Below are 13,469 nucleotides of genomic sequence, written 5' to 3'. Positions count from 1 at the left end.
GGTCCTAGAAAAAGATATAAATATTGTATAGGTAAATTTAGAATTGTATAGGTAGAGAAAAACACAGAAACAGAGCACTCTGTGGCTGTGAGGGGCCTTGATCTGATGCAGGGCTATTGACATTATGCTTCAACTCAGGAAGGGGGAGAGAAACCCAAATCACCCATATTCACCTTTTTATTCAGTGCCACTGCACGCCCCTAGCATGTATAATCTGAAACTTTTGAAGGGAGCTGTAATGATAATAGGAAATTGTGGTGTAAACAAACAGTGGTACTTACAGAAGTGAGTGCTGGTGAGCCATGTGAAAGCTGAGATTGGAAATATCAAAGTAAACCCTCTGCTGCCAGAACAGCATGATTTCTTTATTGGTACACTACATTCTTTCATTCTGGAAGATAAGTAGTGTGTTCTCATAAATGACAGCCAAACTGAACGTTACAAATGGCACAGGGGCAGAAGCTAATGCCATGCCTTTTAAAAGCTTATAAAGCTTTGAATCCTGAACTGCTTCAACAGTCATACATCTAGAGTGCAAGTGTTTGGTAAATACAGTCCCCATTGCAGGTGTAAAGACAAGAATTACCTAGTATCCCAAGTGCACAAACTCTAGGTGACTAATCAAAACAAATCTGGAAGATCCATGGGGTGTTAATCCAAAATTACAAAGAAGTGTTTCAGGGTCTAGGCAACTTATTAAACCAATACTCCATTGCAATATATATGCAGGTACTGCCTGTAGTTTATGCACCACAGAAAGTTGTGGTGTTCTGAATAAACTGATTTGCATTATCATTTATTATTTTAAACTTGCTAATCACTTGTCACATGAAAGGTCTCCTTGCAACTTACCTCAGTGGGGAACATTTTCCACAGACAGGGAACCACAGCTAAGAAGTCTTGCTTCCTTGATGCAATGGTCAAAACATAACAATTATTCAACACAATACTAGTGTAAAAGCCTAGTAAAGACCAGATCAGAATATATTTAGAACCAAAGAACACAAACAAAGCACAGCTGAGGAAGCATTTTCAATTGCCTACAGTAAAAGAAATCTCAGTAAGTTACCATGAGCAGAATTCATTTCAACCCTCAATGCCAGCAGTGGATTTAGCCAATTCAGCTGGCAGAAACAGATTTACAAAATCACCATTTGAGCACAGGTGGACAACCTGCAGCCTCAGAGTCACATGCAGCCTCACAAATTCATTTTATGGAAAGCGGTCATAATTCAGTGGTAGAGCAACTGCTTTGCATGCAGAAGACCCCAGGTTGAACCCCAGGTTGGGAGAGAACCCTGCCTGATATCCTGGAGACAATTGGACTATCTCTGCAAAATTGTATATTTCAGGATTTGCAATGCTCCTATCATTAGCGGAAACAATTTTAAATTTAAGAACTTTATGTATGCTACAACAGCAGCAAGAATACTCATTGCAAAGTACTGGAAGACACAGGATCTACCCACTCTGGAAGAACGGCGGAAGAAGATTGGAAGAAATTTAAAGACTATTTACAGAAATATTGCAAAATTAATGAATGTTAGAATGATGTCGGATAGAAATTAAGTGGTTTCCAGCTGTAATGTTTTAAAAGGAAAAAAGGTCTAGAAGCAGGTTAAAATTTATTGATAAGGATTTGCTGAACTAACAATCTGAATTGGAATACAAAAAAGGGAGGTATGAGGAGGTCTGGGAAATAAGTTAATGGAAAATAAGTAATGGAAACTTTGTGTGTTTTTAATTATTTTTACTTTTGTATTTCTTTATTTTTTATTTTTTATTTTTGATTTTTATTGTATTAATATTGAAAACTTTAATAAATATATTTTTAAAAAAACAATGTTAAATTTATTCAGTTTTGGATCTGCAAAATTAGTAAATAAACTACCAAGAGGTGTTTTCTTGAAGTCTATTCCTCTTAGTTGTTCCATGCATACCCCTGCACATCTAAACATTTTTCAAAAAAGAAGAAGAAAAGAGCAGTGTTTCGGGGGCGGGAATTGTCAATGTAACATGGGCCTTTGTGTGCGTTTCTATATGCCTATCTTATTCAGCATCCTGCTCTCACAGTGGCCAACCACTTCCCTGTGGGAAACTTCCAAGCAGAACCTGAGCACAAGTTTACTCTCCCTGCCTGTGGTTTCCAGCAACTGGTATCCACAAGCATTACTGCTTCCAAACAAGGGCAACAAGCGAGTCTCTCTACAACGGCAACACAGCTAATCCTGCAAAATTGGTAGCTGCCTCTTTCCCATTGTAAAAATTAAACGTAGCTGCTTTAACTTTTCAAAAATTGCCTTATGGACTGCTATCCAGGAAAGAGCAACATCATAATGGCATAGTTACTGTTGCGATGTTTGGAATAAACATTGTTAGATAATTGGCTGCTCCTGCAATTTTTGTAGATCAAGCTTCTTCTTTCCTTTAGGTACTACAGCTGCAAACTCTATTTGATTTAGCATCGGGCTTTTGCCTTTCCTTGGCTAAATTGTGCCCAACCTGTCAGACATGGTATATTTCAATTCTCCATTATTCAGTTTCAGAATTCACACTCAACACCTAAGTAGAACTTACTCCAGTGCTTCATTGTTTTCCTGTCTATTCTGTTCCCTCACAATTGCAGCTGTATAAGAAGTAACACTGTAAACAACTTAAAACTTTGGCAGGATTAGAATAATACAGTGGTACCTCAGGTTACATACATTTCAGGTTACATACGCTTAAGGTTACAGACTCCGCTAACCCAGAAATAGTGCTTCAGGTTAAGAACTTTGCTTCAGGATGAGAACCGAAATTGTGCTCCAGTGGCGCGGCAGCAGCAGCAGCAAGAGGCCCCATTAGCTAAAGTGGTGCTTCAGGTTAAGAACAGTTTCAGGTTAAGTACGGACCTCCGGAATGAATTAAGTACTTAACCCGAGGTACCACTGTACTTGTAAAGTTCAAAATACAATAGGGGAAGTCAAGGGATTCAGAAAATCTCAAATGTGAAGGTGAATGATATGTTTAAATTGAAATGTACTATGTAAAAATTAATACAAAAATATTTATATAAAAAAGAAGTAACACTATCAAGATCAGGGGTCAGCTATCTTCCCCTGCCACTGAGGATTCCCTCAGGGTAAACTATCAGAGGGCAGAGTCAGAGAAGTCCTCTGGTTTAATTGATCTGGAATAAAGATCACGCTGTTTGGATTTCCACCTTAAATTAGAATTCCCAGTCCTGTACAGATCTACTCAGAAGCAAAGTACTGCTAGACCATATCTGGGGCAGGTCAGGGAGAATCTATGCTAAAATAACTTACGAAAAGGTTTGTTGGGTGAAATTGGCAAGCAGGGGAAGAGGTAAGCACAAGAATCCACAAATTTGAGTTATCCTTGGTGGTTAAAATTGTGGGACTGCAGGTGGCTTCTGAAGCCCAGCAAGAGGTCAAAAATGAGCACTACCTTCCTCTTCCTGAGAGAAATTAGAGCAGCCCCAAAACCCAGCTCCTGGCTTTGGAAGTGTGTCTGAAGTCCAGCATGTCTGACCTGAATTCTCCTCCCTTCAAAACTCAGAAGGAGGGCAAGAGGTTAATCATTCTCCCTATCAAGCTGAGCTTTGGAGATACCCCCAGAGGGGACACCAGTGTTCACCGTAGAGAGCAAAGTACCGGTAAGTTAATTTGTTGGCTGGTTAGAACATCCCTGCCCATCTTTCCTAAAGAGCCACTTCTCCTACTCACAAGAGAATTTAAAGAGAAACATTTATTTTGGAATCTCTGTTTTGTTTTGTATCATATAGTTCTATATGTAATCGCTTTGAACAAAATGTGAATTAAGTAAATGTATATAGGATTGGACTGTTAGTGTTTCACTTCCAGAGCAGAGGGCTGCAACACAAGTACAGTAGTACCTCGGGTTAAGTACGTAATTCATTCTGGAGGTCCGTTCTTAACCTGAAACTGTTTTTAACCTGAAGCACCACTTTAGCTAATTGGGCCTCCTGCTGCGGAGCACGATTTCTGTTCTCATCCTGAAGCAAAGTTCTTAACCCGAGGTACTATTTCTAGGTTAGCAGAGTCTGTAACCTGAGGCATATGTAACCTGAAGTGTATGTAACCCGAGGTACCACTGTAGTTTGAAATTCCTTACCAATTTGGGTTCATTCTTCATTTGCAGCTGTGTTACTTTGCAATGAATAAATATATCTGCTCTTTGCTCAGATATGTGCTGTTGTTCAAGGCAGCTTTACCAAACAAGTCGGGGCAACCAAGAGCTGAATGACGCTCAAAGCAGAGCATTCCCAAAGGCATGTCTTTAACTGGCATTGGATAAGTCAGCATGTGTCTTCATGCCCTCAGAAAGGAAAGGGCTTGGTTTATTCACAGTTGTGTTCCAAATTGCAGGTAGACAGCCAAGTGTAAAGCCGCAGCAGAACATATTATAGGGCGCAAATATACAGAAAGATTTGTGTGGATGAAAGGACAGGAAATCGAGTGAGTGAACTGCTGGTATCAGGTTTTATGCAGAATGAAGAAAGAGTAAATATTCCAAGCAGGAAGTGATGTGATGGCAGGGAGCTTGAATATAATGCCACTTAGGGTCCTAGAATATCCGCTCAGCTGGGGCTCCAGGGAGCAGCATTTGCCATGTGGCATGGATGTGACTGATCCTGGGGGACTGCCATCTTCTGGCACAACTGGAGGAGGGAAGCTTACCTGGTGCTACCCACCTCTGGCCATGCCAGACCCTCCTTTCTTTGCGGGCCTGACCTGCAAGGCCAATTGGGGCAGGGGCAGGAGCACCCATGCCATATTTGCTGACTGTTGTGGGATTTTCCACCCACCCAGTGTGTTTGGGCTCATGAACCTTGAAGTGGTTTACTCAGTCACTGTATTTGGACACCCCCCCAAGTTAGGCTTCCTAAAAAAAGCTCAACAACTTTGACTTGGGAGAGTAGATCTCAATCTCTTGACAGTTGGACATGCCTGACCTATCTAATAGCAACTGTCACAACTTTGGTGGATAAGGCATGTGGCTGGATACTTACTCACGGGGATTCACTGTTAAAGGGGTCCAGGAGGAGTTATTCTGTCTGGGAGCCCACATATACCAATGGGCCAATACACCTCTCCCAATGACAGCCTATGCTGGGTCGTGGCACCCAGTTCATGTTGGGGGTGACTCCTCAGGACAGGGTTGACCCCACTGGGTTCCTATCAGGCAACATGTGGGCTGCCTGGTCCTGGATGCATGCCCAATGACTTAGTGAAACCTACTGTTACCTGCAATCAATAAATGTGTGGCCTAATTCAACCCAATGCCAATCTCCTGTGTTTGTTTTCTTAATCCTCCCTGCACTAGCTAGGGACATCAGGCACCTGTGCTGGAAAACAGCTTAATTTTTTAGTATTCTTTTAGTCAAAGTAGCAAAGAAATAATAATAAATAGCATTGCTGCCTCAGTGCAAGATACTTTTGTTTTACCTTTATACATAATAAACATTTGTTGTGCAAGTTTTTGCATATATTGTAAAGATAGCAAAGGATGGCTGGAATATACGCAATGTTGCACAACTGGTATTACACTCATATTTCTTTAAGGTTATGATTTCTGCAGAAACCAACCAAGCACTTTCAGATTATGGTTTGTCCAAAAAGCAAACAGTTTGTTTAATTCTCATTGTTTTTGGTCAAATCCGCTCACAATGAGGGCAAATGCATTTATGTATTTAAAAGATTTCTATCCCACCACTCCACCTTAATAGTCCAAAATCATGTTAATATTCCAAAAATAACATCAAAGCAGATTTCTACATGGCTAGGAACTTCACATGCCATAAACTTAGAGGTAGCTAATTTCACTAAGCTTTCTCTTCTCAATGCTTAAAATGTTTATCATGATTAATCTGAAGGAAAACTTGCTCTGCATTAGTTTGTTATTTTGCTATGGGCAAATTCTAGTGGTTTACAAGACAAGCAAACTTTGCAATTTCTTGAGTGCCTCGGGTAATAAGGAGGTGTATTCTACTATGATTCAATTACTATGTGTGATGCATAGAGATGGGTTTTACATGTTGAATCTGCTGGCAAGATATTAAAGGCATTGCAAGAAGAACCAAACAAACCTGGCCAGTGAGGCCTGCTGCAAGTTACTGTTACTTTTTCAAAATCAGTTACTATCAGTGCTTTCGTATGTGTCAGCTATAAATGCTCTCTCCCCCCACCCTCTCTCTGTGTGTTTGCTGTGATTAGCATTAGCCTGATATGATATTCCATCACCACCCCATATGGCAATTTTTTACACTCCTTCTTTAAAGGGTGCAAAAGAGTTTTCAAGGGGGGAAGTGCCAAGGGAAAGAAAATGTCTCTATTGCTGAGGCAAACAAGCCAATGCTCCCTCACTCTCCTCAAACCGCACATAGTTGACCTGGGGCAGAATATGAAATAGGATTGACATTCAGATGTGAATGGTATCATTCCACGCAACATTTATTTCCATTGGATGTGCATACAGATACGCAGAGCTGCCCCAACTAGTCACACAGAACAAGTTTTGCCATGCAATCTACAACTAACCTGAAACCAGTCTGCAGAGAAAGATTTCTTAGAGAAAGAAGGCCAGTTCGCAGAATTTTCTCTGAATATTCTGCACAATGTGTGCATGTGTGTAAGTCATCCTAAACAGTGGCGTAGTGTGGGGGGTGCAGGGGCGACCGGCCGCACCAGGCACAACATCTGAGGGCTAGGGTTAGGGGGCGCAAATCCATGGGTTAGGGGGCGCAAATCCATGGGTTAGGGGGCGCAAATTACTTGCCTTGCCCCGGGTGCTGACAACCCACGCTACGCCACTGATCCTAAATATCTCAGAGTGACACTAATTCCAGGGCATTGCAAAATGGTGGTCAGGCTGCTAACACACACACAGTAGCAGCAGCAGCAGCAGCAGCAAAATCTTGCTCTGAAAGAAAGCTGCGCTACTGCCACTGCTAATGGTGAGCTCCACCTCTAAGAAAGGGTCTGGAAAACAAGCCTTATGAGCAGGGGTGAGCAAACTTTTTCAGCAGGGGGCTGGTCCACTGTCCCTCAGATCTTGTGGGGGGCCGGACTATATTTTTTGGGGGGAAATGAATGAAATCCTATGCCCCACAAATAACCCAGAGATGCATTTTAAATAAACAGGCACATTCTACTCATGTAAAAACACACTGATTCCTGGACCATCCGCAGGCTGGATTTAGAAGGCAATTGGGCCAGATCTGGCCCCCAGGCCTTAGTTTGCCTACCCATGCTTATGAGGAACAGTTGAGGGAGTTGGGTGGGGAGGAGACTGAGAGGAGATATGATATCTAAAGGGCTGTCAACATGGAAGATGGAGCAAGTTGGGACCCAAACCAATGGTTTCAAATTACAAGAAAGGAGATTCTGATTAAACATCAGGAGTAACTTTCTGATGGCAAGAGCTGTTCCACAGTGGAACAAGCTCCTGCAGGAGATTGTGGACTCTCCTCCCTTGGAGGTTTTTAAGCAGAGGTTGGATGGCCATCTGCCTTGGGTGCTTTAGTTGACACTCAGGATCCCTTCCAACTCTACAATTCTATGATTATATCATTATCTGCCCAATTACTAGGACACGGGCAATATTCTCCCTGTTTTGGAGAGTTGGCAACAGAACAGCTACATTTGCCTTCAGTCATTTGCCCTCTAACACCATGATGTCCTCATGTTTACTGTGCCATTCTTTTTTTATAATATTTTTATTAAATTTCTATTTTATAATATTTAAATACATCCTTGTTGTACTCTTTACGTATTTGCTCATACGAGCTTATCGACTTCCCTCCCTCCCACCTCATGGTTTCCATAATTCATTTTTATATCATAGCATTTGTGCATCTTCCAATTTATGTTTCACTCCTTCCAATTATCACATTTTTTTAAATAAATATAAAAAGGTAATAATCATTAACATTACAAGTCTTTTTACAGTAACCCTGCTAGTGTTGTTAATTGCTTACAATTGTCCTTCAGGTAATGTACAAATTTACTCCAGTGTTTTTGGACAGCTTGATCACACTGGTTTTGGATTTTCCCGTTCAGTTTCACCAGTTCTGCATAATCCATCATTTTCATCTGCCACTCTTCTATCACTGGTTTTTCTTGTTGCTTCCATTTTGGGGCTAAAAGAGTTCTTGCTGCCGTTGTTGCATACATAAACAGTTTTTGGTCTCTCTTTGGAATCTTTTCATCTACTAAACGCAACAAAAATGCTTCTGGTTGTTTTTTTTAACAAAGGTACTTTTGTACATTTTCTTCAACTCATTATATATCATTTCCCATTAAGCTTTTAACTTACTACAATTTCACCACCTGTGATAGAAATTTCCCTCCTTTTCTTTACATTTCCAACATTCCTTGTTTCTTGTATTATACATTTTACCTAATTTAGATTCCTAACTAACTCAACTCAGGGATGAAAGATGATATATACAGTAAATAAATTATTTGGCTTATTCTCAGTACAAATGTTTTATTGTGTTTTAATATTCTGTTGGAAGCTGCCAGGAGTGGCTGGGGAGGCCTGGCCAGATGGGCGGAGTATAAGTAATAAATTATTGTTGTTATTATTATTATTATTACTACAAGATGTTCTCCACACAAAGGGATGCTTCTTTCCTCTCCCACAGTCTAGTGGCATTGTCATCCAAAACACACTTTTGTAAAAGGGGCCAAATTCCCACTTATCAGCATTGCAGTTTGAAAAGTGTGCCTTGGAAAGTGCTAGTTTCTCAGTAGTGGAGAAAGGTGTGTTATGCTGATGAAATCCTGCACATTTCATCATGGGAGACAACAGGTTCTCAAGGAACCTGTTGTTTCCCATGATGAAATGTGCAGGATTTCAAAGAAGCAATAGCCAGAATACAGTTAGACTTCGTTTCCTAACAGCTGAATAATCACCTTATGTCACCATTACAGAGTCCCACATCCATCACAGTGCCACATGGGCAGGGCAAGGCCTGCAGACTAAAGCTTTATTTTTAGGCCTTGGAAGAAACATAGGAATTATTCTGTCCTTCTGTGTTCACCCTCAAGGCTATTTCAGTTCTTAGGGTGGATGATTCATCTAGCAAGCGTCTTTTTTATCCTAAAGATATTCAAACACTAATCGATCCTGCCCTTTCCCAGGCCTTCTAGATTACTTCATACTCCACAGCTCTTTCACAACGATTTTCTCATAAGAGATGACAATGCAGGTTACCTAGTTTGCAGATTTGTAACTGAGATGCAGATATTTGTTGTTCAGGTGTCTGTGCAGTTATAGATCATGACATACTCCTCAACTGCCCCAGGAAAACTGGAACCTTCCATTTTCTCACACAAGAGCACAGTGGCCATTGTGGATGCCATAATCTCACACTTTGATTTTGCCCAGGAGCACAGTCCATAAGAAACACAGCCTGGTTTTTGGCCAGGCATCTTGGAGGGGATGCCATGATAGTTATGGAATGGCTACACATGGCATCTTGGAGGGGATGCCATGATAGTTATGGAATGGCTACACAAAAAGAGCCTCCTTCTATAACGTTATTACTGTGTATCCAGTTCTGGTCCCAAAGCAGGTGAGCTGGTCCCAAAGCAGGTGAATGATCAAGGATCATTCACAGTGAGCAACTTGCTCCAACCAGGGTTGGAAATGAACTGAGGTCTCTGGAGCCCCTGCTTCCAGTCCAACAGTGATACCACCCTTTCCACTTTCTCAGATTTTTAGAGGCCTTCTGTTAGTTATCAATTTAGGGTCTATCATGGGCCAAAGATCCAGAGAACTAGCTTGGTTTGTCATCTAGCCTGCTCAAGGGAACAGAAACATTTGCACACTGTTTGGTGATAGTTTGACTGGCCTAAGAAAGGCATTGCCCTAATAACACATAATAATTTTGTGTGGTAAATATTCAAGCATTAGAAATCAACTGCTCTGTGATTGTCATGGAATATCTATGGCAGAGAAGGGAACTCTCAGATTAGTGTCTGGATGGTTGTTCTGCTTTCTCCAATTTAAAAGGTACTGAGGTATTTGCTATTCCCTCATTCAATAAAAGCTATTCTGAGGGACTCTGACATATTCAGTAGCTGGGAAGGAGCACTCCAGCTTCCCCACCTCCACTGGAATCGACTGCATACTGGACATGCAAAAAAGAAAAGAAAAGAATTTAAGAGGTCTGCTGGATCAGGCCAATGGCCCTAAAAGTCCAGCATCCTGTTCTCACTGCCTATGCAAAACCCAAAAGCAGAAACAGGATTTAAAATGGAAAGAATGAGAATGGTGATGGGGTAAGGTGTTAGATTCTGACATGCCTTGTCTCACTGCTTGGCAATCTAGGCTCCTCACTCCCCACACAAGACCATACCTTTTGCACACCTGGCATACCAAATAGCTTGTAGGAACCCATTTCCTCATGAAGATTAAGATTTCTGGATCTGGGCCACTGTGCAAAATTTTAAGTGGGTGAATCACAGGAACTGTGGATGGGAGGGGTAAGATCTGAAAGTAAATCACGTCCTTCCATATATACAAGCAGCAAGGTTTGATATTAGGCTTCGAGGTTTCTAAGATAGTAAAGTCAACACCACATAATCCTGTTGAGTCGTGTGCTGTTTGGTTGGGAAGTTTACAGTTCCTTGGTCTGTAGGGTTCTATTCCTGTGTTTAATTTTTTAAATGGTGAGATTGAATGTTAGATTATTTCATTTGTTGCTCATTACAGGATGGAACACGATTTTATTGGCAACAAGAAAAAAAACTGCCAACTTTGGTGGAAATCTTGAAAGTAGTAGTCTAAATGATTACATGATTATAGCTCCGAGAGTAGTTGCAATCTCTCAGGTGGCTGCTGCATGGCATCTAAGCAATGTGGCATCTGAATTTCTAGGTATGCCTGAGGATTTCTGTGATTCGACTATATTTGCTAGGAGATAGACAGCATGGGTGGGTAAAGAAAGGATGCAGCAGTGTTTTTATAATCATGTCCTTAAAATCCCATTTGAGAAACCTGAAATCATGCATCTTTTGAATTTATTTATTTTATTGTATAAAATATACCTTAAAAATAAAACAAAAGTCAAAGAGGAAACATAACCACAGCAAAAACCTGCTGGAATTATACACACAGAGAGACACACCCCGGGCAGCAAAAGGCAGCCAGTTAATAGGCCATCTGGGCTTCATGGGGCAAAATGTTCCACTGTACTGATGCAGTCACTCTCACCCATGTCATTTCATACAGGCCTCTCTTAGCAGTGGAAACACAGAGAAACAAGTTGTCACCCTTTTCTTCAGTTAGAATTTCAGTTAGGCGCATAGGAGCCAACTCCTAGGGGCCAAGGGGTTTTTGCTCCCCCCTAAAATAAAATAATAAATAATGTCCCCTCAGTTGATGGGCGTTATCATTTAAATGGTGTGCACGTACAACATAATATGATCAATTATTCAGGTCAGGGCTTACCTCCCCCCCACCCCCAATGTTTTGTTCAAGTTGGCACCTCTGGTTAGGCAGTTCTTCCTTCAGAAGTGGTGGGATAAGTTAAACATGCCAACATATATTGTCAGACATATCAGTACATATCAGTCTTGGTTCAGGTCAAATGTTGGTAAGGAGGCCAACAAATGTATCAGAACAGGCCCTTCTTGTTGCAAATTGACACTAGAAAGAAGTTCCAGGGCTAAGCTACCAATAAAGCTTTGTCTCAAATTGAGCTGTGTACAAACTTCCCACCAAACTTAATCAATTAGACTCTAATTATTGGAGCCTACGATTATAACCCCCTTTCTGCCTCTGCGTGTGTGTTTCGTCCATGCAATGTGGATCTTTTGCATTGCATTATTATCATTTCACTCTGCATGTAAGGAGATCTACTCTTAAAATGCAGTTGTAGCTTCATGGTTGTTGATGTTGTTTAGTCATTTAGTCGTGTCCGACTCTTCGTGACCCCCTGGACCAGAGCACGCCAGGCACTCCTGTCTTCCACTGCCTCCCGCAGTTTGGTCAAAATCATGTTAGTAGCTTCGAGAACACTGTCCAACCATCTCGTCCTCTGCCGCCCCTTCTCCTTGTGCCCTCAATCTTTCCCAGCATCAGGGTCTTTTCCAGGGAGTCTTCTCTTCATGGTAGTGCATCTCTATCTGTGTGTATGAGAGGGGGAGGGGGGACTCATAGTAAATATAAGCTAAAATCTTCCTCTGTGTATGAGGACCAGAAATGTTGGTAAGAATCTTTAAATAATTAAACATGACCATCGTGGCTTATCTTTAATTAATGAAGAAGTAAAATCCAAGCACCTTTAGGGCCCTAGGATATTGTTCTACAATTATATTACAACCCATCCTTAATTGTTTCACTTGAAAATTATTTATCTTCCTTCCTTTGGAGAATCCCTTCTGAGACCCTTAACACAGTCACCACAACTACTAGCTCTATAGGCTCTATTACCCTGGAGGTGTTTGGGGACTGCCTGGTACATTTAGTTTAACAATTAAAGCAGCCGGCACTGGCTTTCTGAATGAAATCTATATTGCTGTTCAGTTGCTCTGTTTTTTTATGAGGCGCAAGCCTCAGAAAATTGGCATGTGGTTGATTCTATGCAGATGAGAACCAAAAAATCCCACCTCGCCTACGATTATTGAACAAGGATGCTAATCAAAGGGAACCTCTAATTGCTGCTCTTAAAGCAAATGGCTAGAATTCGATGAATCACAAGCTCTGTTTGCAGCCCCTAACAACCGGACTTGGCAGTCAGCAGAATGGAGAGCGATGTTTCAAATTTTCCAACTTTCAGCAAGTAATAAACTGCATGTCTCTTGGGGCCTTTCAGGCAACCTGGTAGATTCTTCCACAATTGGCCTTTCTATCAACATTGGTGAGCTATAGACTGATCATATGATGTGTCACCACCACCAGTATGCTTTTACTAACCCAGAGGGCTGTGTTGAAATAAGTCCACGTCATGCACAGAGGCAGGTGGTATAAAAGATGCAAGCTTCAACTTGCCATTTAGCTTCCAGTGGTGGGATTAGATTATTCACAGCACTTTGCAGGGATATGTAATTCACACGTTTTTGAGGCAATTTGCTTTCATGTGACCCAGGAAAACAAATTTAACACACACATGTCACAAGTTATACGATAATCTATAGAATGCAGAACATTGGGGGACAGTTTTGAGTTTCTACAATACTTTTGGCAAATTTCACCCTTTTAGAAAAATCAGCTAATTTGAACCAATCCTTGGAAATGTATTTTTAGCAATCCAAAATGTGGATCTTTTGTTCAACCTTAAACACATATTCTGTGCACTGTGACTTGAAACACAGTGAATCTATGTTCAAACCACATCCACCCCACTTTGTGCATGTTTCTAGAAACTGCTTTAGGATGACACAAACCTACAGAGCACATTCCTAATAAATAGCATTATTCTGTCTAGAATCAACAGC

Source organism: Podarcis melisellensis, assembly GCF_964234715.1.
Source record: "Podarcis melisellensis genome assembly, chromosome: 6".
NCBI lineage: Eukaryota > Metazoa > Chordata > Lepidosauria > Squamata > Lacertidae > Podarcis > Podarcis melisellensis.
Note: the sequence above shows the minus strand (reverse complement) of the source record.